We start from the raw sequence: 26,501 nt of genomic DNA, 5'->3' as shown, positions 1-26,501 counted from the left end.
AGAGGCAGTGATGTGCATGCCTCCAAACAAAAGCAAATTGTGGATGATGATGTTGAGTTGCAAGAAGATGAAGTTCCTTTGGTGGTTGAAAATGTGATTGATGAAAATGTGAATGAAGAAGTAAGGATTGATATTCAAGATGTCGAGGTGGAAACTCAAAATGATGTGAACCCGTCTAGGGAACCCATAATAGACATGCTAGAGCCGGTTGTGCCTAAAGCCAATGCTCCTTTTCCAAGGTCACCTCCACCTTATCCTCAAAGACTCGCGAAGCAGAAAAATGAGAATCAGTTTAAAAAGTTCATTGACATGATGAAGAGCTTATCCATCAATGTGCCTTTGGTGGAGGCTCTTGAACAAATGCCGGGCTATGCTAAATTCATGAAGGACTTGGTAACAAAGAAGCGGTCTATGGATTGTGAAACTATAAAGATGACTCACCAAGTTAGTGTAATAGTGAATTCAATGGCCCCGAAGCTTGAAGATCCCGGTGCTTTCACCATTCCTTGCACCATTGGGAGTGCGGATTTTGCTAAAGCTCTATGTGATTTGGGGGCTAGTACCAATTTTATGCCCTATTCCATTTTCAAGACTTTAGGTATTGGGCAGCCAAGACCAACTTCCATGAGATTACAAATGGCAGATAGAACGATGAAGAGACCATTGGGTATTATTGTTGATGTGCTTGTCTGGGTGGATAAATTTATCTTGCCAGATGACTTTGTGATCTTGGATTGTGAGGTGGATTATGAAGTTCCTATCATTTTGGGGAGACCTTTCCTTGCTACGAGGAAGGCCTTAGTTGATGTGGAAGTAGGGGAACTCACCTTCCGGGTGGGTGATGAAAACGTGGTCTTTCATGTTTGCAAATTAATGAAGCAGCCCAGCAGTACGGAGGTGTGCTCTTTTATGGACCTTGTCACAGCAGTGATAGTTGATGACACCAATGCAATGATCAATGTGGAGGACCCTTTGGAGGCCTTATTGTTGAATCTTGATGTCAATGATGACGAGGGCCAAGTGGAGTACGTGAATACTTTACATGGGATGTGCTCTTACTCTTATGAGCCTAGGAAATTATCTTTGGACCTTAAAAATAGGAAGACTCCACCAACAAAACCTTCAATTGAGGAGCCTCTGGTGTTGGAGTTGAAACCACTGCCTCCACACCTCAGGTATGAGTTCTTAGGCTCAAATTCTACTTTGCCAGTTATTCTTTCCTCTTGTCTTACTAATATGCAGGTTGATGCCACATTGGCGGTGCTTCAAAAGCGAAAAAAGGCAATTGGATGGACTTTAGCTGATATTCAGGGGATAAGCCCCGCATTCTGTATGCACAAAATTATTCTGGAAGATGATGCAAAGACCTCCATGGAACATCAAAGGAGGTTGAAAGAGGCAATGCAAGAAGTTGTGAAAAAGGAGGTGATCAAGTGATTGGTTGCCGGGGTTATGTACCCCATCTTTGATAGCTCTTGGACTTCACCGGTGTAATGTGTACCAAAGAAGGGTGGCATGACCGTGGTTGCAAATTCATAAAATGAGTTAACTCCTACCAGAACCGTCACTGGTTGGAGGGTATGCATGGATTACCGCAAGTTGAATAAAGTGACCCGCAAGGATCACTTTCCTTTGCCTTTTCTTGATCAGATGTTGGACCGACTTGCTGGGCGTGCCTTCTACTGTTTCTTGGATGGGTATTCTGGGTACAACCAAATCTTGATTGCTCCAGAAGATCAGGAGAAGACCATATTCACTTGTCCATATGACACCTTAGCTTTCTCTAGGATACCTTTTGGATTGTGTGATGCACCGACTACATTTTAGCGGTGTATGGTGGCCATTTTCACTGATATGGTGGAAGACATTTTGGAGGTGTTCATGGACGACTTTAGTTTTGCGGGAGACTCATTTGATTAATGCTTAAAGAATCTTGATGGAGTTTTGGCCCATTGTGAAGAAACTAATCTTGTTCTTAATTAGGAGAAATGCCACTTTATGGTGGAAGAGGGCATAGTTCTTGGGCATAAAATTTCAAAGCATGGTATTGAGGTAGACAAAGGAAAAATTGATGTGATTTCAAGGTTCCCTCCCCCTACATCTGTCAAGGGAGTTCGAAGTTTTCTTGGGCATGCGGGGTTCTACCGGAGATTTATCAAAGACTTTTCGAAGGTGGTGAATCCCTTGTGCAAGTTGTTGGAAAAAGATTCTAAGTTCATATTTGATGAAAAATGTATGCAAGCCTTTGAACTTCTCAAGCGTAAGTTGACCACCACTCTTATCATTACCACACCTAATTGGAGCTTGCCCTTTGAGCTAGCATTTTTACAAGGTTTGGTACTCCTCGTGCAATCATAAATGATGGGGGGTCTCATTTTTGTAATAGAGCTTTCGACACTTTGCTTGCAAAGTATGGTGTTAATCACAAAGTTTCTACTCCCTATCATCCTCAAGCAAGTGATCAAGTTGAAATCTCCAACAGGAAAATCAAAAGCATATTATCAAAGACGGTCAATGCAAATAGGACCGATTGGTCAAAGAAGTTGGATGACGCTCTATAGCCTTATAGGACTGCTATAAAATTCCGATTGGTATGTCTCCGTATCGGTTGGTGTTTGGGAAAGCTTGCCATCTATCGATTGAGTTAGAGCACAAGGCCATGTGGGCTTTGAGGAAGCTAAATCTTGAATGGGATGTTGCAGCAAATCTTCGTGTGGAACAGCTGAATGAACTTGATAAATTCCAATTCCATGCCTACTCCAGTTCTTCCTTGTACAAGGACAAGATGAAGTACCTTCATGATAAATATGCTCGTAGAAAGGAGTTCAAAGTTGGTGATTTGGTTCTTTTGTTCAACTCTCAGTTATGTCTGTTTTCGGAAAAACTTAAGTCAAAATGGAGTGGACCTTTTGAAGTGATGTGTGACCCTGTTTGGTGCACTTGATTTAAAGAACAAAAATGGGGAAGTTTTCAGAGTGAATGGGCATAGGGTCAAGCACTATGTGGGAAAAATTGATTGACAACCATGTGGTGGCACTTCTTCATCTCAAATGATGTGATGGTAACCTGCGTCGTGCCGCGACGTTAAATCAGGCGCTTCTTGGGAGGCAACCCATGTGTTTTTCTTTGTTTTTCATTGTAAGATAGGATTTATTTTTGGACTGACTGGTTGTGAGATGTTACAGGTTTGTGTTGATGTAGTGCAGGACACAGTGAAAAAATTGTCAAGTCTCTGAAGTTTTCAATGCGGACTGCACTACATTGTGTGCGGCCGTAAAGAACTCAGCGCGGGGGGCGCAAAAATCAGTGCGGCCACACTGATGATAGATGAAATGAACAACTCTCTAAAGTTTACCATTGCGGCCACATTGCATTGTGCGGTCCACGGTGGTCTACTGTGGTCGCAGTGCATTTAGTGTAGACCGCAGTGGCTGCCTTGGTCTGTACCTCATGAATTTGAGCAATGTGGACAGCATTGCCATTTTGTGTGGTCCGCATTGGGGTTGTAATCTGGGCCCCAGGTCCATTTCTATAAATAGGGCATGAGGCCCTCTTTTTACACTTTTCGACCTTTTGCTCTCAAAATCGTAAAAATATCACTGTTCATCACAAGAATTGCATGATTTCATCTGTAAAATCTTGATTAATCATCAGCATCTCACATCTGGTAAACTTTTACTTCTTGTTAGTTGTTTAAGTTTATTATTTTCATTTAATTTTTGTCTTCTTAGCTTCCCTTCTATTTTTCCCGTACTTCTTTTGATTTGGTAAAATTAGGTTGGTTAATTTCTTGATTACAGTAGAATTAGGTAGTTAAAAACACTGGGCAAACACTTAGGGACCTTTCTTAGGTATAAAATTGGACTTAAAACCAAAATATATTGAACCCTAAATTAGTGCTGCTTCTAGGTACTTAGTGCGGACCGCAGTGGATTTTGTGCGGTCCGCGGTGCCCTAGTGCGGTCCACAATGACATTTTGTGGGGACCGCATTGCTGAAAGTCCTGAAACTTGATCTTTGAGGACTGCGGCCGCATTGCATTTTGTGCGGTCCGCGGTGCCTCAATGCGGACCGCATTACCATTTTCTGCGGTTCGCGGAGCATTTGTTCAGAGAGTGGGTAGTCTGAACCCCACCTTTGTGCAGACCGCATTGGCAATTTTATGCGGTCCGCATTGGCCTCTGTGCGGCCGCACTACATTTTGTGCGGTCCGCACTGTGCAACCTCTGCTACCGTCTGCAACCTTTTCTTTTCTATAACTGTGAACTTAATTGCTTGTACTGATATTAACAAGTCTAATGGTTGTTGTTTGCAGACAATGGTGAAACAAAGAGGCAAGGGTTCTAAACAAGTTGGTCGAGGTGAATCCTCCCGGGGACGGAAATAGAAAATGATAAAACTGACTCTTCAAGCCCGACAAAACATTAAAAACATGAGGAAGATCATTAAAGCTGCTGATAGGGCCATTGACCAGTCTGGGAGTGAATACGATCCCTCTCGGGATATATCTTCAGACTCAATCCTAGAGTACATTACTGACTGGCCTGGGAGAAACAGACTAAGAGACACTCCTCCACCTTCCCCCTGCCCAAGCGTCAGTAAATGTATCTTCTGGGTCGTCTGAGGTCTTAGCTGAAGGCAGTAGGGATGAATACTCCACCTCTCCCACAACTTCATTATCCGTAGAGGGTGCAGTAGGAGAAGAAGAGGTAGTAGGATAAGGGGGTGAGCCCCAGGTTGGCGGGGTAGAACAAACTAGAAACCCGGAGGTGTGGCAAGACTGCTTTGTGAGCGAGGTGGCCTACCATAAATTCAGAGAATGGTGGCCTATGAGGAAATTAATTCCGGAGAGAAGTTTTGTAGATAGAGACCTTTTGCCTCACAACCCCAATGTGAGAAGGCAAATTAGAGAGAGAGAGAGAGAGAGTGGTCTGGGAGTATTTCTTAAACACCTGTGAGGATGCAAACGAGCACCTGGTCAAGGAATTCTACACCAAAGTTGCCCACATCAAGAAGGGCACCAAAGTGACCAAGGTGCGCAATTTGAAAATGCTATTCGATGGGAAAACCATAAATGATTACCTGGGATTTGATGAGGAGGATGAGGCACTGTATTTAGCAAAGATGGAATTGGGCGAGGAGGTCCGTCCCTGGTTGGCACAGTATCTAGAAATCCCAGGTACCACCCCTGATTGGTTGAATGCGGGCGTAAAGATTTTGAGAAGAAGTTTGAACTTCGAGGCCAAGGGGTGGGAAACATTTGTATGTAGTAGATTGGAGCCCACTACTCATGACAACTCCCTCCCTCTTCACCGGGAAATTTTGGTGGCATCGATCATGGCGGGGTACCTGATTAATGTCGGGAAGGTAATGTCTCGGGTAATTACGCAGGTAGTCAGTGAGGGTGACAGAAACTACCCCTTCCCCAGCTTTTTGACTATGTACTTCAGGGACCTAAAAGTTGAAAAGAGGCCATTTGATATCAAGGTAAAAGCGAAGGCCCCGTTCTCATGGTACAGTATGCAGGGTGAAGACAACTCAAAAGGCAAGAACTTCAAGGGAACAACCACTGCTCCAACTGGCCAGTCTGAAGAGCCAGTTGTGGTAGTGGCTCCACCTCAACGGACATTCCCCCTGGTCCATCTACTTCAGCAGATCCAGATATACCCTCTTCCCGAGCCTACCCAGTGACTGCACACCGACTAAGTCAGGCTCTTCTCAGCATCAACAACTGGATGCAGTCAGCTTTATCCAAGTTGTCTATCCTTACTACTATAGTGGAAGCTTAGTCGGCACCTCTGCCTCCGCTGGTCCCGCAGTCTATTGAGGACGCCCTCAAGGAGATTCTGGCCAATCAAAGGAAAATCCTTGACACCTAGAAAGTGCTCACGGACGTTGTTGATTCACACAACAAGGCTCTCAAGGATTGGATGATTGTATATATTTGACAATTTTTATGATTTCTTAATTTTTTCATCTTTGGTATGTATATAATTTTAGTACTTCAGTACATTTTTTGTACTTTTCATTTTGGGTATGTATATAAAGTTTGTGTTACATTGTATATATTGATCCGCTCTATTGTATATTCGATTAAATCCCCTATTGTAAATATTCATTTCACTTTCCGCATTTTTCTTTTCCGTAGCTTCTTATTCATGATCATAGCTTCTTGTTTTGAACATTTGCAATAAGTCTTTGGTTTTCTTAATGTCACAGTTCTTTCAAAAGGTAGAGTTTGTGTGAACCGGGTGGCTCTTCCCAATGATGGATGGCGTGACAACCTTCTTAAGGGTTTGAGTCTGTTTTTCTTTTTGCTTTTTAGTAGTTAGTGGTAAGGGTGCCTCAAGCAAAGCTTCAATTGGGCCTAGCACATTTGCCTTTGATCTCATGGTCAAAAACAAATTGTTGTGTTTAGGATGGTGAAAGTCATGACCTTGAGACTCTTGTGTTGACCGATAATCATCAAGTGGGTTTTTGGGACCATTGTGTGCTCAAATCTTATCTAAGGTCATTGTGGGCCCCCGACCCTATGTCTTTAGTGATCCTATAGCTTGTGTGGTGAGAAATTACATTGCAAGTCCAAGTCCTGAGCCATTGATCTAGAACTTGCCCTGAATGTTTGTTGAGGCGAAATCCTGAGCGAATTTTGACTTGAGACATGATTATAGGCTCTCCTTGATCCAAATGATAGCTTGAACACTTCCATAGCCAACCAATGATAAAATCCCTAGTCAACCCTTTTGAGCCTTAGAACTTGTTCCTTCAAGAACCATGATACAAACCTTTACCCATTCTAAAAGATACCCTTTCTTGGCACCCGATCTTTCCTTTAGCACATGGCAAAAGTCTAAGTTTGGGGGGAGAGACGAGGATTGCAACAAAGTGGTAAAAAAGTATTAAAATGAAGAAAAGGAAAGGCAATGACAAAGAAAGAAAAGTAAAAAGATAAAAAGAATGTTCAATGTGTAAGAGAATAAAAAGGGATTTAAGAAAAGCAAAGAATGAAAGGTGTGAAAAGTTGAGAAAGGAGAAAAGATTTGAAATGTATAAGAAAGAGTGACAGTGTGTCTCTCTAACCCCTTAGAAAGAAGTGAAAAGACTCAAAAAGTCAAGTGAATGTGTGCCAAAATGAAACAAAAGAAGTGCTTAAGGGAAGATGGATCTTACTTAGACCAAGCATTGCCTACCCAGAACCAAAAGCCTTCACTATTTCTCCACAAAAGCCCTATATGATCTCTAGTTGAATGAAACTTACATTAGTGGTGACTCACATAAGGGGCAAGCATATTGTACTTAGAGCTGTACTTGTGACTTTTCCTTGAGAGAGATGACTGATTTTCCATTAACCTCATTTTGAGTGCCACTATTCTAAAGGTGAGGTTTGCTTAGGGAGAGCTGAGGATGTGTGAGTTTGGATTCCACAATGACCAAAGTAATAGAAAGAGTTCTTTGATTTGTTGAGTCAACTCTTGATGCTCTTGTGTCGCACTTAATCCATAGTGTTTAAAAGAGTAAATGTTGTTAATGATCCATTTGTATTGAGGGCAATTGTTAGTCCCAATTGAGGCTAGATGAGGTCACTTTAGGATAGCTAAATTTTCTTGGATTTTCTCTTAAGGGGTGGGTCTTATTTTGTTTGCTTGAGGACAAGCAAAAGCTTCAGTTTGGGGGAGTTGATAACTAGGAATGTTGATACATTTTATACTCCTTCTTTCTTAAGTTTTGATTAGAAATGTGTACAAAATAGTCCCAAAGGCTCACAAGTTGTGCTTGATTGCAGGTTTGATCAATAAGGTGACAAGATGTCAAAGATCAGCTCAAAAAGGAGTGAAACTTGCACAAGTACCAAGACAAGACAAAGCTCAGGAAAAACAAGGCCAATGCGGCCGCACACCATTCTGTGCAGTCCACAGAAGTGAGGTTCAGAAAGTATGCAACTCAGGCAAAACAGGCAATGCGGCCACATGGGTTTTACTGCGGTCCGCATTTGGAGTCACTATGGCCGCACTCAATTTAGTGCAATCCGCAGTTCCAAGAATCAGAGAAGTGCCAGTTTGGAGTTTGAAGCCCACTGCGGTCCACGCTCCATTTCATGCAAACCGCACAAGAAGCCACCGCGGCCGCACTCCATTCTGTGCGGTCCACATTGCTCGAGTTCAGAGAGCTGGATTTTTATGTCAAGAGCCTTAGTACGGCCGTACTAGCCCCGCAGGGATATTTTTGTCCAGATTTTTTAGCTTAGTATAAATAGCTTGTTTTCCCATTTTTAGGTTATCAGATAGTTTTTGTACTAAGCTGCGCTCGTGACTTCCATTTCTTTAGCTATTTTGGGCAATTTTAGCTTCATTTCAACATTGAATCTTCTAGTTTATCTTAGCAATTAACTAATATGAGTTTTTCTTCATCTATTTCTTTGTTTTCTTCTCTAATTATGAGTACCTAGACCCATAAGCTAGGGTTGTGGCTCGACCCTAGTATGGGTAATTGATGGATCTTGTGTTTTGATGCTTGATTGTCTATGAGTGTTTGATATTTGGACTAATTTCATGTTTAATTACTGAATTGGTGGTTGCAAACACTAGTTTGTGTTTAGTTGACTTTGACTCTTCTTGAGAAAGAGAGTCTGAGTCTCTGAAATTGGTCCGACAAGGACTTGGGGCGTACTCAAGAGATTGATAGCCCCAATTAAAGGGTTAAATCTAGAGATAGTAATACCTGACTTGAACCTTGATTGCTTGTGCAAATTTGCATACCAAATTGATCTTGAGAAAGTCAATCCGGGCAAAATCACTCGAACTACCGAGAGGTGTAAAGTGAGTAGAATCATGCAATGGTTATATCATAATTCCCAAATGTGTCAATCATGCCTTAGACTCTAGTATCCGTCAATTGACCACCTAATCGAAAGTCACTACCCTAGTGCCTTTTAACCATTTCAACAACTCGCAATAGTTTACTCTTAGCTTATTCTAGTTTAATTGTGCATTGTAGTTTATATAATTAAAAGTAAATGAAAACCCAAAAATGTTTAGAAGTGCAATCTGGAACACATACACAACTCCACTTTAGATAGACACCCGACTCCAACTTCTAGCTCCCTGTGAAAATCGATCCCGACCTTAATCAGGTAAAAGCTACTTCGACCCTCTCTCGCTACTCAATAGTGGTGCAGGGTTGGCCTCGATCAGCACCCACCTGAATGTTGTGGCTGAGGAAACTAAGACTGACCCTGGTGACCTGAATGACTACCCCAAAAAATCTGGAGCGGCGGTGCACTAATAGAAGCTGGTGGTGCACTATAGGGCTGCTGATCAGAATACTGCATATGAGAATCACGACCACCTGAAGTGCCGTGAGAAACCTGAAGTGCTGACTGAAAGGGCCTAAGAGGATGGCCTCTACCATTTGAATCCCTGCCTCTAGACGAGGCACCACTGAATCTACCTGAATGGGGAGGCCTCTTGTCCGATACATGACTACCTCCCTGCGACAGAACCATCTCCACTCTCCTGGCCACATTGGCCGCTTTTTGGAAAGATCTCACTCCTTGTCTCCCTAGCCATCTGAAGACGAATCGGCTGAATAAGTCCATCAATGAACCTCCTCACCCTCTCTCTCTCGATGGGAAGTATGATAAGAGCATGACGAGCCAAGTCGATGAATCTGGTCTCATACTGGGTAACAATCATAGAACCCTGCTGGAGACGCTCAAACTGCCTCCGATAGGCCTCTCTCTGAGTGATAGGGAGAAACTTCTCCAGAAATAGCTGAGTGAACTGCTCCCAAGTCAAAGCTGGAGATGCGACTGGTCTAGCGAAGCAACAATCTCTCCACCAAGTCTTGGCGGATCCAGACAAGCAAAAAGTAGCAAAATCGACCCCATTAGTCTCAACTATCCCCATGTTCCTGAGAACCTCGTGACAGTTGTCTAGATAATCCTGGGGATTGTCAGAAGATGTGCCGCTGAAAGTAGTAGTGAAGAGCTTGGTGAACTTGTCCAATCTCCATAAAGCATCGGCAGACATAGCTGCTCCAACACCGATCTGAGCTACCACACTCGGCTGAACCGTTCCAACTAGCTGAGCTACTGGAGTCTGAAACTGGGGAGCCATCTACTCCGGTGTGCGAGTAGAAGGAGTCTGGGCTCCTCCTCCAACCTGAGAGATGGCTGGTGCTACAGGAAGCAAGCTTGCCTGGGTGACACTCTCCATAAGGCCCACTAGATGGACCAGAGCATCCTGGAGTACCAGGGGAGCAATAAACCCCTCTGGGACCTGAGCTGGGCCCACCGGAACTACTGGGGCCGAAACTTCATCATCAAAATCAACCTGAGGCTCCACCGTTGGTGCTGCTGCTCTGGGATGAGCTCTGCCCCTGCCTCAGCCTCTAGCATAGCCTCGGCCTCGCCCTCTGCCCCTCGTGGAAATTGCTGCTGGGGGCTCGGGTTGCTGATCGGTGGATGAGGAAGCGCGTGTTCTCGCCATCTACGAAAGAACAGAGTAGAAATTCAATTAGCATTGAGAAACCAAATCGCACGACAAGAAAGAACAAATGTGAAGTTCTTCCTAACCCTATAGCCTCTAGGGATAAATATATATGTCTCTGTATCAATTCCTCAGACTCTACTAAGCTTGTCCGTGAATTGTGAGACCTATGTAACCTAGAGCTCTGATACCAACTTGTCACGACCCGGATTTTCCACCCTCGGGAGTTGTGATGGCGCGTACTCGTAGAAGCTAGGCAAGCCGCGCAAATGAAGAATCACTACCACTTTCATTTTACCCCTTTTTAACAATTGAGATTAATAGGTAATCAATATTGAATATTAATGATAAATAAAACAAGCGGAAGACTTAAACTGATAAAATAACCAAAGCCAGTACTAGAATGCCAACATACGTCTCTACTCGGAATCCGGTGTCACAATATCACAGACTGTATATGAGTACTACATACAAGTGTCTGAAAAAGGAAGTATAGTCTATCTCGGATACAAGTGAAAATAGAACACATAATAAGATATAAGAGAATTTCGGGCCTGCGGACGCCTGCAGGACTACCTCGGGATCTCTAGCTGGATTGAAGGAAACTACCCAAATGCTATGGTCCAAGAGCTGCTCCGGGATCTGCACATAGTGCAGAGTGTAGTATCACCACAATCCGACCCTATGTGCTGGTAAGTGCCTAGCCTAACCCCGGCGAAGTAGTGACGAGGCTAGGACCAGACTACCAAATAACCTGTGCAGTTATATAATATACATCGGAAAATAAAATAGAAATAAACAAGTAAATATGGGAGGGGGTACATGCTGCGGGGTATACCAATATCAACAGTAAATCAAGAGTAACAACAAAAGAACAACTTAGATTTTACAGCAAAACAATAAGAAATATGTATCCAATATATAACCACTTTGTATCAGCAATTGTTGCGGCACGCAACCCGATCCCAATATATACCAACACTGTTGCGGCGCGCAACCCAATCCATATCATTTATCACTGTTGTAGCGTGCAACCCGATCCACACATAATATTGTTGTGGCGTGCAACCTGATCCAAATATATCATTGTTGCGGCGTGCAACCCGATCCAAATATATCATTGTTGCAGCGTGCAACCCGATCCAAATATCTCATTGTTGTGGCGTGCAACCCGATCAAAATATATCATTGTTGCAGCATGCAACCCGATCCAAATATCTCATTGGTGCGGTATGCAACCCGATTCACATATACAATCAACAACAATCATAGCAAGAGTCCTGGCAAGGGATCAATAAAGGACTACACTATTCAGGCAAGGGAATCGACAGTATAAGTAACAACATCCCAGCAAGAGAGAAACAGCTATAGCCAAACTTGTTCAAACATTTAACTACCTCAGCTAACACCAATACTCTGTCATAAGTAATTTTCATGAGAATAATCACGATCCTTGCTCAATACAGAGAGTCATCAACTTAAGCATCCGTAGCATTATTTAAGAACTCAATAAATTACAATTCAAGACTCACGGTCATGCTCGACACCAATGTATAGATACTCGTCACCATGCCTATACGTCGTACTCAACAAGAAACAAGTAGCAAATAGGACACAACTCCTAATCCCTCAAGCTAAGGTTAGACCAAACACTTACCTCGATGCCACAAACACAATTCACGTTCAATTATAGCTTTACCTCTTAATTCCACCACCAATTCACTCGTATCAAGCCACAACTTACTTAATTACATCAATAAACGCTAAATGAATCAAACCCAATGCATGAAAGTGAATTTTCCAAAGTTTTGCCCAAAAAGTAAAAAATTGCCCCCGGTCCCACATGGTCAAAAACCCGAGGTTCAAACCAAAATCTGATTACCCATTCCCCTACGAACCCAAATATATAATTTGTTTTGAAATTGGACCTCAAATCGAGGTCCAAATCCCTAATTTTTGAAAAACCTAGGTTCTACCCAAAACACCCAATTTTTCCCATGAAAATCATTGATTTTAAGTTGAAATCATGTTAAAAGATGTTAATGATTGAAGAAAACTAGTTAAAAATGACTTACAATTGATTTGGAGAAGCAGAAGCCTTTGAAAAATCGCCCTAGTGTGTTTATATTTTGAGAGGATATGAAAAATGGGTTAAAATTCGTCTAAGTATAAAAGTTGTTGGTCTCAGATGTGGGAATTGCGAACCCCGACCTTTGCTGGCTTGGGAATTGCGAAACAAGGCTCGCATTTGCAACCCCTTTAGGAAATTTTGGCTTTCGCATTTGCGATCAGAAATGTCGCATTTGCGACTTCAAGCATTTCCAGCATACATCGCATTTGCGAGGTCGGAATTGCGAGAAACATCTTGAATTTGCGAGGAAGGGCAGGCCTGGGCTGGTTCGCATTTGCGATACCGCATTTGCAAGTCAGGCTTTGCAAATGCGAAGCCTGTAGGCCTGATCATACCAGCAAAAATCCTGCAATTTTCTAAGTTCAAAATGCACCCCGTGGCACCTATCCAAAACTCACTCGAGCCCTCGGGGCTCCAAACCAAATATACACCCAACCTCAAAAATATCATACGAACTTATTCGTGTAATCAAATCACCAAAATAACTTCATGAACATCGAATTAAACCTCAAGATCAACGAAATTTCTCAAAACTTCTTTAAACATCAAATTTTGTATTTAAGGTCCGACTCACGTCAAATGGATTCTGTTTCTTACCAAACTTTACCAACGACACATATAAATCATATTGAACCTATACTAGGCTCCGAAACCATAATACAGGACCTATACCACAGGTTTCACATAACATTTCACTTTCAAAAACCTTTATATTTTTCAGAAAACAATTTCTTTCAAAAATTCATTTCTCGAGCTTAGGACCTCGGAATTAGATTCCGGGCATACGCCCAAGTTCCATATTTTTTCACGGACCCTCCGGTACCGTCAAATCATGGTTCCGTGTCCGTTACCCAAAATGTTGACCGAAGTCAACTCAAATGCATTTTAAGTCAAAAATTTCAACATTTTCCTAGATTTTCACATAATAGCTTTCCGGCTACGCGTTCGGACTGCGCACGCAAATTGAGGTGATACTGAAAGAGGGTTTTAAGGCCTTGGAATGCAGAATTCATTTTAAAAAGTGATGACCTTTTGGGTCATCACATTAACACAAGCTAAAATGGCAATACCCAATACAACTTTCCAGAACTAGGGAGTACAAAGTCATGAACTCTAACTGAGCATATAAGGATGTCTCAAAATACAATATTGTTCGGATATGAAAATAACAGTATCAATATAAGGATAAGACTCCAATGGATTGCGATGATCATGCCACTCTATCTTGAATACTCGCTACCAGTGTAAGCACGCTCTCTCCAGGTCCTCTGCCTCCAACACCTAGATATGCATAAAAATGTGCATAAGTGTTGTATGAGTACATGATATTCGGTACCAATAAGTGTCAAGACTAACTACAGTGAAGTAGTGACGGGATTCAAGTCATATGATACTCACTAGTCAAAGAAACATGTGCAATATATCATAAGTGGTAGCAGAATACGTAACATAAAAAAATATCCTTAATCTTGTTAGAACATTGATAACAACTCAACATAGAAGAATTCATCTTTAACAGAAAATCATCAAATAAAAGCGGAGGCATATGATAGCATGCCAAATTCAACTAGCAACTCATTAAGATACATGACGGAATTTAAGAAAATATGTATATGATAAAAAATACCATCCGCGTTTCTCCACATGAATATCATCAAGAAAATTACCCCCAAATAATCATAATATTATTAATAATGACGCCTTTATTTCGTTGCATGTGCAATAAGAATAAATGTCATCCTTATTTTGCCATATGTGCATATTACCACTCTTATTTCGCCACATGGACAACTCGAGAAAATGCCACCCTTATTTCGCCCCATGTGCGTAGCAATAATCACAATCGCACGGGAAAAATCTCATGCACATACTCAATCAGTCCTCCCAATATGTCCATATGTGCCGCAATTACCACAAAGCAATATGCCAAATTTTATCATACATATAAGCTCATCATTTATCAACAAGGTGCACAAGGATATAACTATAATACAATGTGGATGGGTGTTCAAATAAAGCATGACTATGGAAAAATCAATTGCAGTGATCATGTTCATGTAATCACAAAGTGATTAAGCATGTTTCATATAAAGCACATCATCAAATTAATGCATATTAATATCCTAAGGTCTAATCCGATCATAATCACACATAGCACCCATATACACGCTCGTCACCTTGCGTACACGTTGCTTTTCACATAGCATAATTATGCAAATCCTAAGAGGTATTTTTTCACACAAAGTTAGGGAAGATACTTACCTCAAATGAGCCAAATCAATAATCCAAAAATGCCTTTACTTTAAAAATCATCTATGTCGGACTCAAATCTAGCAAAAATGACTCAATAACATCAAACAATGCTAAAAAAATAGTTCCAAATAATAAATCTCAATCTTTATCCAATTGCCAAAATGTCAACAAAAGTCAACCCCGGACCCACACGGTCCATGTCGCGCCCTTTTTTTCTCCTCGCGGACAGAGGTCCGGGTTTCGACATTCCATAGGGTGTGATAACTCATTTCCTTTTGGGAATTGGGTATTTGAAGAGTCGCCACCTAACGGATTACAGTGTGTTAGGGCACCTAGAGTGATTAACTCTTGGATTGGTTTTCATTACCAGAGATTAGGGGTAAGGGATCGAAATAACCTTGAGGGTAAGGTGTTAGGCATCCCTCTTGGTTTACAACTATGGGTCCCGCCCGTACTCATATTCACAAATTAGTCCATTACAAATAAACAATTGAATCAAATAGGTTGCAAGTAAAGCACGTTGGATAACTCAAATAAAGATTTTTTGAACAAGTTATATAAAATAAAGGCTTTAATAGAAAAAGGAATTTTGGGAAACGATGAGTCCTAGGTTGGTTAGCCTATAGGATCACCCCACACAATGTACGGTAAACACTCCTTAATGAGTTACAAGTGACATTAGCACGTAGTCATCACATCCCATATCTATCCTTCCCATCCCCTTAGTGGTCATTTAAAGCGAGTGTTTGGTCAGCGATCTCTATTGCGTGTTGTTACCTGTCCCTTCTTAATGGTCCTTGAGGGATTTAGGACCTCTACCTATTGGTAGTTCTAGACAGACCCCTAAGGTTTTAAAGGTGAAAATACTAAGGCGACATGCAAGAACAATTATGACTCTTAGCAAATAAGAACAAAAGGGAGCAATTAGGGGCTCAAAGTTTCTTCCTCAAACAAGGCACATAAACAGCACGACTCAAGCACAAATAAGGTCTTTTGTTAAACAGTATCCTAAGGCATAATGTCTAAGTGAATGTATAGAAAACAGGCAGTTTGTTTTATAAACTCAAAAGTAATGACCCTATCAGTGGCCTACTGATTTTTTAGAGCCTGTTAAAAAGATCAGAATGACATCAAGTAACAAAGCAGTTTTAGCATTGCAAGTTTTGGAAACACCCTATAGGCTTGCCTACGCGTGGAATACTGATGACTACATTTTATATAGAACGAGACAAGGCAGGTTTAAAACAAACTCTTTTAATCTCTATAGGCATGTTGTCTTAGGCGATTTTAAAAAAACTCACTTCAAGGAAATATAAACCACTAATTGAACTGATTTAGAAGTGAACTAATCGTTAACCGGATTAATTATTTAAAATCAAACTAGTTTATATCTATAGGCAGAATTTGACGTTGTTCCGTATAGGCATGATATCTAATTTTAATACTGATTTTAGAAGCTTGCAGGCATGAACACACGTAAACACTTGTTATAACAGAATTTGGATTGAATTATATCCTATAGGCATGGTATCTACTTGTGAAACTGATTAAGACCTATTAAACATGATGTCTATTATGGAATCAACTGAGACCTATAGGCATGATTTCTAACATAACAAGATACAAAAGTCGTATAGGAAGGGTTTCTACTTATAAAGGCAAACATAGCAAATTGAAAAGTCCTATAGGCACGGTTTCTACCCGGATTACCCACAAACATGTAGCTACCCACCCTTGTCACTAATTATCCCAATATTCATTTACAAGTTATTGCAGACCATATGAATGAATTACATAAGTAAATAAGAAAATAAGAAGTTATTCTATAGGGAGCCTACAGATAGGCCCAGATTTTCCAAAGCCTCCAATAGCCTCAAATGCCTCAATTCCATAGACAATATCATAGTCTAGGTGCATCAAAGTTCCCTAAGGATCTCAAGGATCCCGGGCAGTGCTTACACCTAGACTTGGTAACCAAAATTGAATAAGTGCAGTGTGGAATGGCCAGCCTCAGTATGCTAGAGTTCAGAGGGTTCTCAAGAGGATCCCAAGGCAGTACACATACTGGAGGGGGTAGAACTTATTGACTTAGGAGTAGAGTGAAAGCGCTTGACACAAGTTGAAAGGTTTTAGTGGGAAAACTATACTAAGAGGAAGTTTGTTTTAAATAACTTAGTAAAACAATAGAGACAGTTTGAAAAGATAGTGGAGGAGCAAACACAACACCTTTAAGACAGGTTCATACACAGCCAGGGGTTACAAAACCAAAGCAGGTTCAGTAGTCAGGGGTCAAGGGATTTGGGGATACATAGAACACTTGATTGTGAACACATAACAAGAAAAGGTTCTGGGAATTGGTGCAGACATGCTCAGAAACAACTGACCAGACATATTCACAGAACTAGACATAAAGAACAAACTTACATACAGGGGTGATAAGGATTTGGGGGTACATGAAGATAAGCACATAACAAGTAGAGATAATTGGTGCAGACATGTTTTAGAAACAACACAGAGGGGGTAGTCTACTGATCCTAAGGAAGGAGAGCATATAACATGTTAATAATGTAAACATATCAACTACAAGTTTCACAGCAAAACCATAAATAGAAGCAAACTATAAACAAGATGAACTGAAGCAATAAAAGAACCATATTATTGTTGGAACTTAAATTGAAACTAGAACATACAAGTAAAGAAGATAGTAAGCAAAGTGAAAGAGCAGGAGAACACAATGGTTAGCCTTGGCTTGTAGCAGGCTAACTTAGAATAGTAGCAAGTGGCACAAAAGAGAGAGAGTAGAAGGTTTAAGTGAGAGAGATAGAGAGATTTTGAACCAAGAGTGTTTGTGTGTTTGTGCTAATAAGAGAGTGTGTATATATAGTTTGAAAGCAGGTAGCAAATAAGGTAAAAATCAAAGTTCATCAGTAATTATGGGGACTCAGAATCAATCAGTCACGAAATCAAGGTAAGTACTCCTTTAATCGAGGAGTCAACTTCAAACGGTAATAAACAAATGGCAAATAAGGAAGGAAATCGTATAAGGTTGAGCATAACAAATAAGGAAATATTTCTGCATAGTTCCAGTACCCAACATGTAATAGAGGCTAGGTTCAGCATATTTCAATCAAGGAAACGACTTAAGAAATCAATTAATAGCATAATTGACCGTAGAATAGGGTCAGAAAATATTTTACAAGATTAAAAAATCAGTAGATATATCACGCAAAATCAGTGAAAAATCAATCACAAAGACTCAAAGATTCAAAAGTAGAAAATAGCACAGATTTAGCACCACTTTATAAGAACAATCACATAGTAAGCAAAAACTAGAACTCTAAGAGGTTGAGTAGGACAAAAATCGTATATAAATTAGGGATTCATGTAGAGAATAGTATGAATTAGTAGAATAAGCATGATACAGGAAGGAGAAGTGAAGAATCAGAAACATCGGTGGACAAAATAGGGCAAAATCACACAATAGGCAGGGATAACCATAATTAGGAACCTTAGCAAGCAATCATAGGGTAAAATCATAGAATCATTGAAACATATAGAATAACTGAACACACTATCAAAACAAAACTCATAAACCCAAGATTGGAACTAAGAAACTAGGGTTCTCAACATAGGCAAGTTGAAAATGTAGTAAAATCATAGAATCAGTCGAAATATGCAAGATATAGAAGTTTGAACATAAATAATCGGTTTAAACAAGTTTTTAGAAGAAGTTCCAAAACCCCTAATTTTAGAAGAAGGTGAAAACACTTAGAAATCGATGATTCTTGTAAAGAGTTACAAGGAGAGTGTAAAACATCAAAGAAACAGACTCAAATCATTTAAGAATCGTACAGATCTAGGAGATGTAAGCAAAAATTAGGGTTTCAGAAAAAAAACCAAGTAAAGATGAAAGAACATGTCTAAAATCTCCAAGATCGTAACAAGTACAACAAGATTTTGCTTGAAATCATATTGAGGTAGCCAAGAACAGACCAGATGGCAAACCCTAGATGCAAGTCAGCTTAGCCCAGGGCCCTTGAAGGCCTCAAATAAGGCGAGCATGGCAATAGAGGAGCCATTGGAGGCTTAGGAGTTGAAGGGAGATTACCGGAAAAGACCGGAGAAGAGAGTCAGCGGTTGAAGGAACTAAGTTTAGGTTGAGGGGTTGAGAGAGGAGAGGAGATGAGAGAATACAAAGGCGGCGGATTTGGGAAATGAGATAGGGTTAGGGGGTCATTGGAATTAAAAATGGTAAGAACGGATGAGGATCGTTGATCTTTTAGATCAACGACTAGGATTTGACTGGTCTTGGGTCGGGTAGGCGAGTTCAAGGTTTGGGTCGGGTATTTTTAATCTGAAATTGGGCTGAGGTTGGGTTTAAATTGGGCTACAATTGAAATGTGAATGTGGCTATATTTTAAATAGCCAATTTTCCCTATATAATTTATAATAAATGATAAACAGTTTCTAAAAAAATAATTTTAGGTACTAAAATGGTTTAAAATAGATATTTAACATTTTAAAAATATAGAAGATCAATTTCACGCAAATACATGTAATTATACATTAAATGGGCTAATATTGCAATTATATGCAATTTAGCTTTAAAAATACAAAATGCAATTATAAAAAATGCATAAAATATTTTAACCATATTTTTCCATAAATATAGAAATTAAATGACTAAATTACCACAACAATAATTTGAGGGATAATTATTGGGGATTTTATGAATAAAAAGGAAGGAAATAAATCAATTTAAATCCTTAAAATTATGGGAAAAATTATATAAACCTTGTGCATGCTTATATATGCATACATATGTTATTTTGAAAGTAATTATGCATATATAAAAAATATAGGGAAAAATTAGGCATCAACAGCTGCCCCTCTTTACCCGGGAAGGATGAAAGAGATTTCGGGTAAGAAATGATGGCCAATTTTGACCGGATGGGATGTTTTGAAAGATAGAGGCTGGAATCTAGTTTTAGAGTTGCCTACATATCCCTAGTTTTATAGGAATCAAGCCATGTGTAGTTTTGGATTCATCTACGGAGTATGCCGATGAAATTATTGCAAGAACGGACACGCGATGCAGAAACGGCTATGGTGAGCGGTTAAATCTCGGGACGGTTGGGGGAACTGGAGCGAGATCGCTCCTACTAGGATAGCGGTTGCTCAATGGTTACCTACAAATAAAAGATGCTACAAACGTATTTGCGAAAATTTAAACATGATGCGGATTCCCTTTGGACCATGAAGGTTGCTTTGGACGGTTAAAAATGATGTCCTTAGACCATGACGTCCTGGGACATGAATTGTTTAGTGAGGGATTCGCAGGCCATGAAATGATGTTCTCAGGCCATGACAATGGTGCCTCCGAACCATGATGCCTTTGAATAATGATATGCAAGTTTGAGGGATCCTCAGGCCATGTCATGGTGTATTCCGGCTATGAGGATGGTGCCTTCAGACTATGACGCCTTCGGATAGATTGGCAATATTTCAGCCCATGACGTGAAATAGTTATGATGTTATCAAGATAATTATTAGTCTTGTGAAATGGAGGGCAAAGCTTAGCCCGATTGGAAAGCAAATAGATAGTAAAATAGAGCAACATCTGTGCAAAAGAGACAGTGCTTAGTCCCATGCGAATGTGGAGGCGAGAATTAGCCTCATGCAGGTATGGAGGCAAGGATTAGCCTCATGCAAATATGGAGTCGAGGATTAGACTCATGCAAGTAAGGAGGCAGGTATTAGCCTCATGCGAGTATGGGGAGGCAGGGATTAGCCTCATGCTGTGCGGGATTGGACTCATGCAAATAGGGAGGCAAGGATTAGTCTCATGCAAGTATAGAGTCAAGGATTAGACTCATGCAAACATGGAGTCAGGGATTAGACTCATGCAAATGGAGTCAAGGATTCGACTCATGCAAGTATAGGGAGACAAAGATTAGCCTCATGCAAGTAGGGAGTCAAGGATTAGACTCATGCAAACATAGAGTCAGGGATTAGACTCATGCAAATGGAGGCGGGGATTAGCCTCATGCAGTTATGGAGTCAAGGATTAGACTCATGCAAATAGGAAGGCAGGGATTAGCCTCATGCAGGTATGGAGTCAAGGATTAGACTCATGCAAATAGGGAGGCAGGGATTAGCCTCACGCAAATATGGAGGAAGGGATTAGCCTCATGCAAATATGAGGGACATGGATTAGTCCCATGTGAATAGGGAAGAAAGGATTAGGCTCATGCAAGTATGGAGACAGGGATTAGCTTCATGCAAATAGGGAGGCAAGGATTAGCCTCATGCAAATGTGGGAGTCAGGGATTAGACTCATGCAGATATGGAGGCAGGGATTAGCCTCATGCAGATGTGGAGGCAGGGATTAGCCTCATGCAAGTATGGAGTCAGAGATTAGACTCATGCAAGTATGGAGTCAGGGACTAGCCTCATGCAAGTATGGAGTCAAGGATTAGACTCATGCAGATATGGGGGTAGGGATTAGCCTCATGAAGTCAAGGATTAGACTCATGCAGGTATGGAGGCAAGGATTAGCCTCATGCAGATAGCAAGTAGTAAGTAAAAGTAGCATATGTCTTAGTTGGAGATGTATATTCGGTGTCTGGTGGCCAGTTGGATAGTGAATTTGCTTTGTGTATACATGTTTTGCGAATGCTGTTGTTACGTCAAATGTACCTGCGTTCAAAGAAAAGTTGTAAGTTTTGTGGAGGGAAGGTTGGTTCGTGCTTCTGTCGGCTGGCTTTGCTTTGCTCCATTCTGAAAGCCTTTTCACTACAAGAAATCTGCCTTTTAGCGGCGACCTTAGTCGCTACGAAATCATCATATGTCTCCACTAAATGTTTATAGTAGCGACATTGGACTTGCTGCAAGTAAGTCCATTACTAAATGTTATTTGTGACGACTACAAGCTGTCACAATGGAATGGTGATATTTTGTGGCAACATTATCGCTACAAAAAGTAAGCCAAATCGCCAAAAAAGGTAGTTCCACCAAACAGATTCAGGGGCAAGCTGCCACTAAAGAGTGACATTTAGCAGCGACAATTGTCACCACAAAAATAAATGACTATTGGTGGCAGCTACTTTATCGCTACTAGAAGTTGCTTTTAGTAGCAACTTAAGTCGCCACATAAACAATTAGCTATTAGCAGCAACTCTCATATTGCTACTGGAGAGTTACTTTTAGTAGCAATTGATGTCGCGAGCTCGCTGCTGGAGAATGACATTTAGTGGCGATGATAATTGCTACAAAAACTATTAAACAATCAGTGGCAACTTCACTATTGCAACAAATAATTTTCTGAATAAGATTTTGTCACCAATGAAACCTATTTAATTCAGCAACTGTAATGGCCAAAATTATATTAACGCATCCAATAGTATTTTACAAACACCAAAAGAATTTCTTAAGTCGGATATTAAATACTTCCATTGCTAAAATGCGAATTACATATATAATGCAGAATACTTCATTGCCATTGTATGCATATACATCCCCCAAAAGCAAAATACTAAGTACCTTGAAGCCCTTCTTGATTGTCTTCATTGTTTAAGAACCGTGTTCCAGTTATTACACGAAAAAAACACAAGATCAGTTTGACAATGCTCATAATCTAATGCTAATAGTACAATGGATGACATAGAAGTGGAAAAATATATTATGACAATTTCAACCATTAACCACGTCTCCTAAGTATAGCTTCAAGTTTGAATAGGAAATGCAGTTGATGCTAATTTTGTTTTAGTTAGCTGAAAAGCTCTTATTACATGTGATTTGCAGCTAGAAATGGCTAGTATTCTCTGTGGACAGGCTTATGGAGCAAAGCAATACAAGAAAATTGGAACACAAACATACACTGTTATATTCTGTCTCTTTATTATTTGCATCACCTTTTCAATGTTAATTCCTACTCTTTTTGGTAGTGCAGCTCTTCATCCACTTATTCGGTATTATCTAATGCAAAGTATGATCATTTCCCTGCTCATTAGCTCATGTTTAACAAAAGCTATCCATATACCACTATGTTGAGTGCTAGTTTTTCACTCTGGCTTAAAGAATTTTGGGGTTGCATTGGCTATGGCCATTCAAGTTTGAATAAGACATACAGTAGATGGAAAAGAAAATGCATTTACTCAAGGTGGACACATATCAGTGCAATTATGACATTCAATAATGACGCAACACATCTATTACCAAAAAATCAAGTACACGAATAGCTAAAAAGAAGTCAAGAAAACAATAAAATAGAAACATGAGCATAAGTGTAATATTTTTTTATGGTTCGTGTTTGTGCATCTATTAAGGTGGAAATGTTTCAGGCAGAATTCAAGGTGGAAATGTTTCAGGCAGAATTCAACTTTAATTAAAATTCTTTTGTTTTAGCTTGAAGGTAACATTGAGGAGAAAAAAAAAATTATATACAAGAACATATCAACTATGGTTTAGATCCTTAAGCAGAACTACTTTAGGAGATGCGAACAAATACTTGAAAAGATTACTTGAATGGTATTCTCTTCCAGCCACATATCCTAAAGTTAGTTGAATAGTACATGTTTTCTTCGTTACTTTCTGAATAGACACAGAGAAATATAACATAAATTCAGCCACATATACAACAAATTGACGGGGGAAGCTGATGTCAACTCCCAACGGTATTCTCTTACAGCCACATATCCTAAAGTTGGTTCTTTTTTACTTCACTGTAAACCAATTCCAAAGAAATGACACCAAGAATGAGAGGTTCATGCTAGCCAAAATGGTAACATATAAAGAGTTGAAGCACACACCAAAATTTACCAAAATATATTTTTTGCCAATCATTAGATGCATTAGATTCTACTCAACATAAACACTTAGGAGTCTGAATTTTCTCCTATTTCTAAAATTGTCCAACCAAATTTTGCATATCCAGAATTTCAGAATTACATCAGAATATAAACGTCCGAAACAAATCCAAATTTAACATAAGATGACACTTCTTTACAACAATAACATAAAATAAGCTAGCATTCTCAAAGCTGCATAGAATATAAACAAAGATTTCTCTAAGGTATTTTATCAAACATGTCATATGCCTCGTAAAATTAATCCCAATTTGGGATAAACACGTACCAATCCAACATATACCAGTATTATATTTTGCAATAAGTAAAGAGAATTAGTAAAACAAAAACTAACCTGCACCATTTTCAACTTCAGGAGAGGAAGCGCACTTCTATCCAGATTCCTTGACGATACTATCTTTAGAGAAGGTCTCTGCCAAGGGTTACTTGATATTTGTCCTCTGTCTAGAGGTTCTTGACTGAGATTATTTGATTCTCCTGTCTTAGGAGATGCAGTAGTATTCCCTATTGGTTGTACTTGTGACTGAGGCATCACTCCAGAATTACCACGTCCTTGAAAATGGACACGTCCACGACCAGTTCCACTTCGACCTTTATCTCATCCTGTCATTTGGACCCTCCTACATGATGTAGAAAAACATCAGTAAGAATAGAAGCACGGTTAGGGGTAAATACTTTTCGTTATATATGAAAAATATAATGATACTCAGTGCACATAGAAGGCAAGTAACATTTCACAAAAGCTTAATATATAATCTAGTTATGAAATTAAAAGTTACAAGCATAATGAATTAATTTCATTGTCATGTTAATAAGGAACAAAATACAGAGAACTTTTCAAAACAAAAAGTAGAAATCTATATTATCTTGCTTCTCAGTATTCAAGAGCATCATCAATATCTTATCCATCATTATCATCAAGCCAATCTTCTTCGCCTTCTTCCCCCTTGGTTGACTGAATGCCCAACTAACAAAGCCATCTACTCCATCTCTATACCTTTAATCACCTCTATTTCTAATATTCAACCAACTTTTATCCATTCCTATTTTAGAATAAAATTCAATCAATCAATTAGTTAATAAATCTCAAGGACCACAAAAATCAACACAACTACAAGAACATAATCAGATGTTACTATAACTAATCTTGCTTAAAGTAAGACAAATTTTCTCTTTACAAAGAGTTCTACATTGGTTACAGTCAACACTTACATATGATATATGTCATAGCAAAATATAATCTTAAAAACATGGTATAAAGAGCATTGCAATTAACTTTAAACCAATAGTTGCATCTGTCAACAAATAAAATTATATAACACAACCAAGAGTTCTTTTCCGGTATATTTTTAAAGATAAAGAATGACAACATCATGAAATATTTTACATAAGGAATGACAAGGCTAGAACCTAGATACATTTATGAACTAATAAGACTAAGAAACAATTCATTTCAAGATTATGGAAATTTCAGCCGACCAAAAAGTTAAGAAAATATAACTTTCAAAAGCAAAATTAAGTTGTCTAAGAGGATATCATTAAAACACCTTAGCTGCAATAAATAGACGAACTAGAACTTAATTAACTCCATTTATCTATTTTAGTTTGTCTAAGTTATTTTTAATTTAACACTATAAATTAACCAATTATATTATCTATTAAATCAATTAGCAGAAAATAATAAGAGCTAATTCAGCACTTGGTAGAGACGTAAAGAAGCTCAAAAAATGAAAACATATGTATATCACAAAGATGATGAACAAATAGAGAAGGAATGATGAACAAAATAAATGAAGTAACATCTTAAAAATAAATCAAATAAATCCTAATGTTTTTTACTTCTGATATCTTTCTTAATGTATAGCTCAAAAGAATCTTCACTAATTTCACTACCTAAAATATTATTGGGTGAAGATTTATGAAACATATGAGATTTTGTCGAAAAATATCAAGAAAAATAATAGACCCATATCACAAAACATCTCATTTCAGCATTTTGAGAGGAATACCAAACATGCAATCACCAAAAAGTTCAGAATTAAAAAAAAAAAAAAAAACTTACCCAGCGAAAGAGATCATCAATACCGAGAAGGGCTTTACACGATGATATTGTTGGAAAAATTACTTTATACTCCTGTAGATTTCAAATGGGTTAAAGAAATTAGAGGTAAAATTGATAAAATAGTCACTCTCACTAACTGCATTTAACACCCAAAAGGATTTGGGGTTTGAGAGCTTACCTGATTTGAATACAATCTTAGAAAACAAGTGGTGTTAGGGCTTTTGGGTTTCACAAATTAGGTTCACATCTTGTGATTAAACAAAAGTGAAAGATTTAATTTGAGAAACTTCAAGAAGTAATGTAGCTTTTGCAGAGAGAATCGAGAAGAGGGAAGAAGAAAAATGGAGCTTCGGTCTTCTTTTGTACAGAGCTCCTTTAGAACTTAGTATTTTTAGGGTCTTTTATTTAGTTTTTTATTTTTAAATGTCAGATATTTACACAATTAGAGGTGACCCAGTTGCCCCAAAAACATCTTCAGAGGCGACTCTCTATTAGTCACTACTAAATTTGGAGCCAAAATTTTGGTCATAGCAGGAACTAATAATTCAGGATTTAGTGGCAAAAATTAGAGGCGACTCGAAAACGTCGCCTTTAAAATTTTATATTTTGTAGCGACTTACTAGGTCGCCACAATAAATATACCATTTGTAGCAATAAATAAAGTTGCTACTAAATATCGCCACTAAAAGACAGATTTCTTG

The 26,501-nt window shown here is 39.3% G+C and overlaps 1 long non-coding RNA gene across 1 annotated transcript; it reads right to left on the bottom strand.

Moving 5' to 3' along the window:
• Positions 1 to 22,225: 22,225 nt before the first annotated feature.
• On the bottom strand, positions 22,226 to 26,204 carry LOC107817555 (uncharacterized). Its single transcript, XR_012700082.1, has 4 exons — positions 25,979 to 26,204; positions 25,801 to 25,872; positions 24,073 to 24,358; positions 22,226 to 22,434 (listed from the first exon to the last, which is right to left on the bottom strand). It is a non-coding gene; the product is annotated as an uncharacterized LOC107817555 (long non-coding RNA).
• Between the last annotated feature and the right edge of the window lie 297 nt (positions 26,205 to 26,501).

The sequence above is a fragment of the Nicotiana tabacum genome, chromosome 16 (genome assembly GCF_000715075.1).
Source record: "Nicotiana tabacum cultivar K326 chromosome 16, ASM71507v2, whole genome shotgun sequence".
Lineage (NCBI taxonomy): Eukaryota > Viridiplantae > Streptophyta > Magnoliopsida > Solanales > Solanaceae > Nicotiana > Nicotiana tabacum.
The sequence above is the reverse complement of the archived record's forward strand: the minus strand, read 5'-3'. Positions and strand labels throughout refer to the sequence as shown.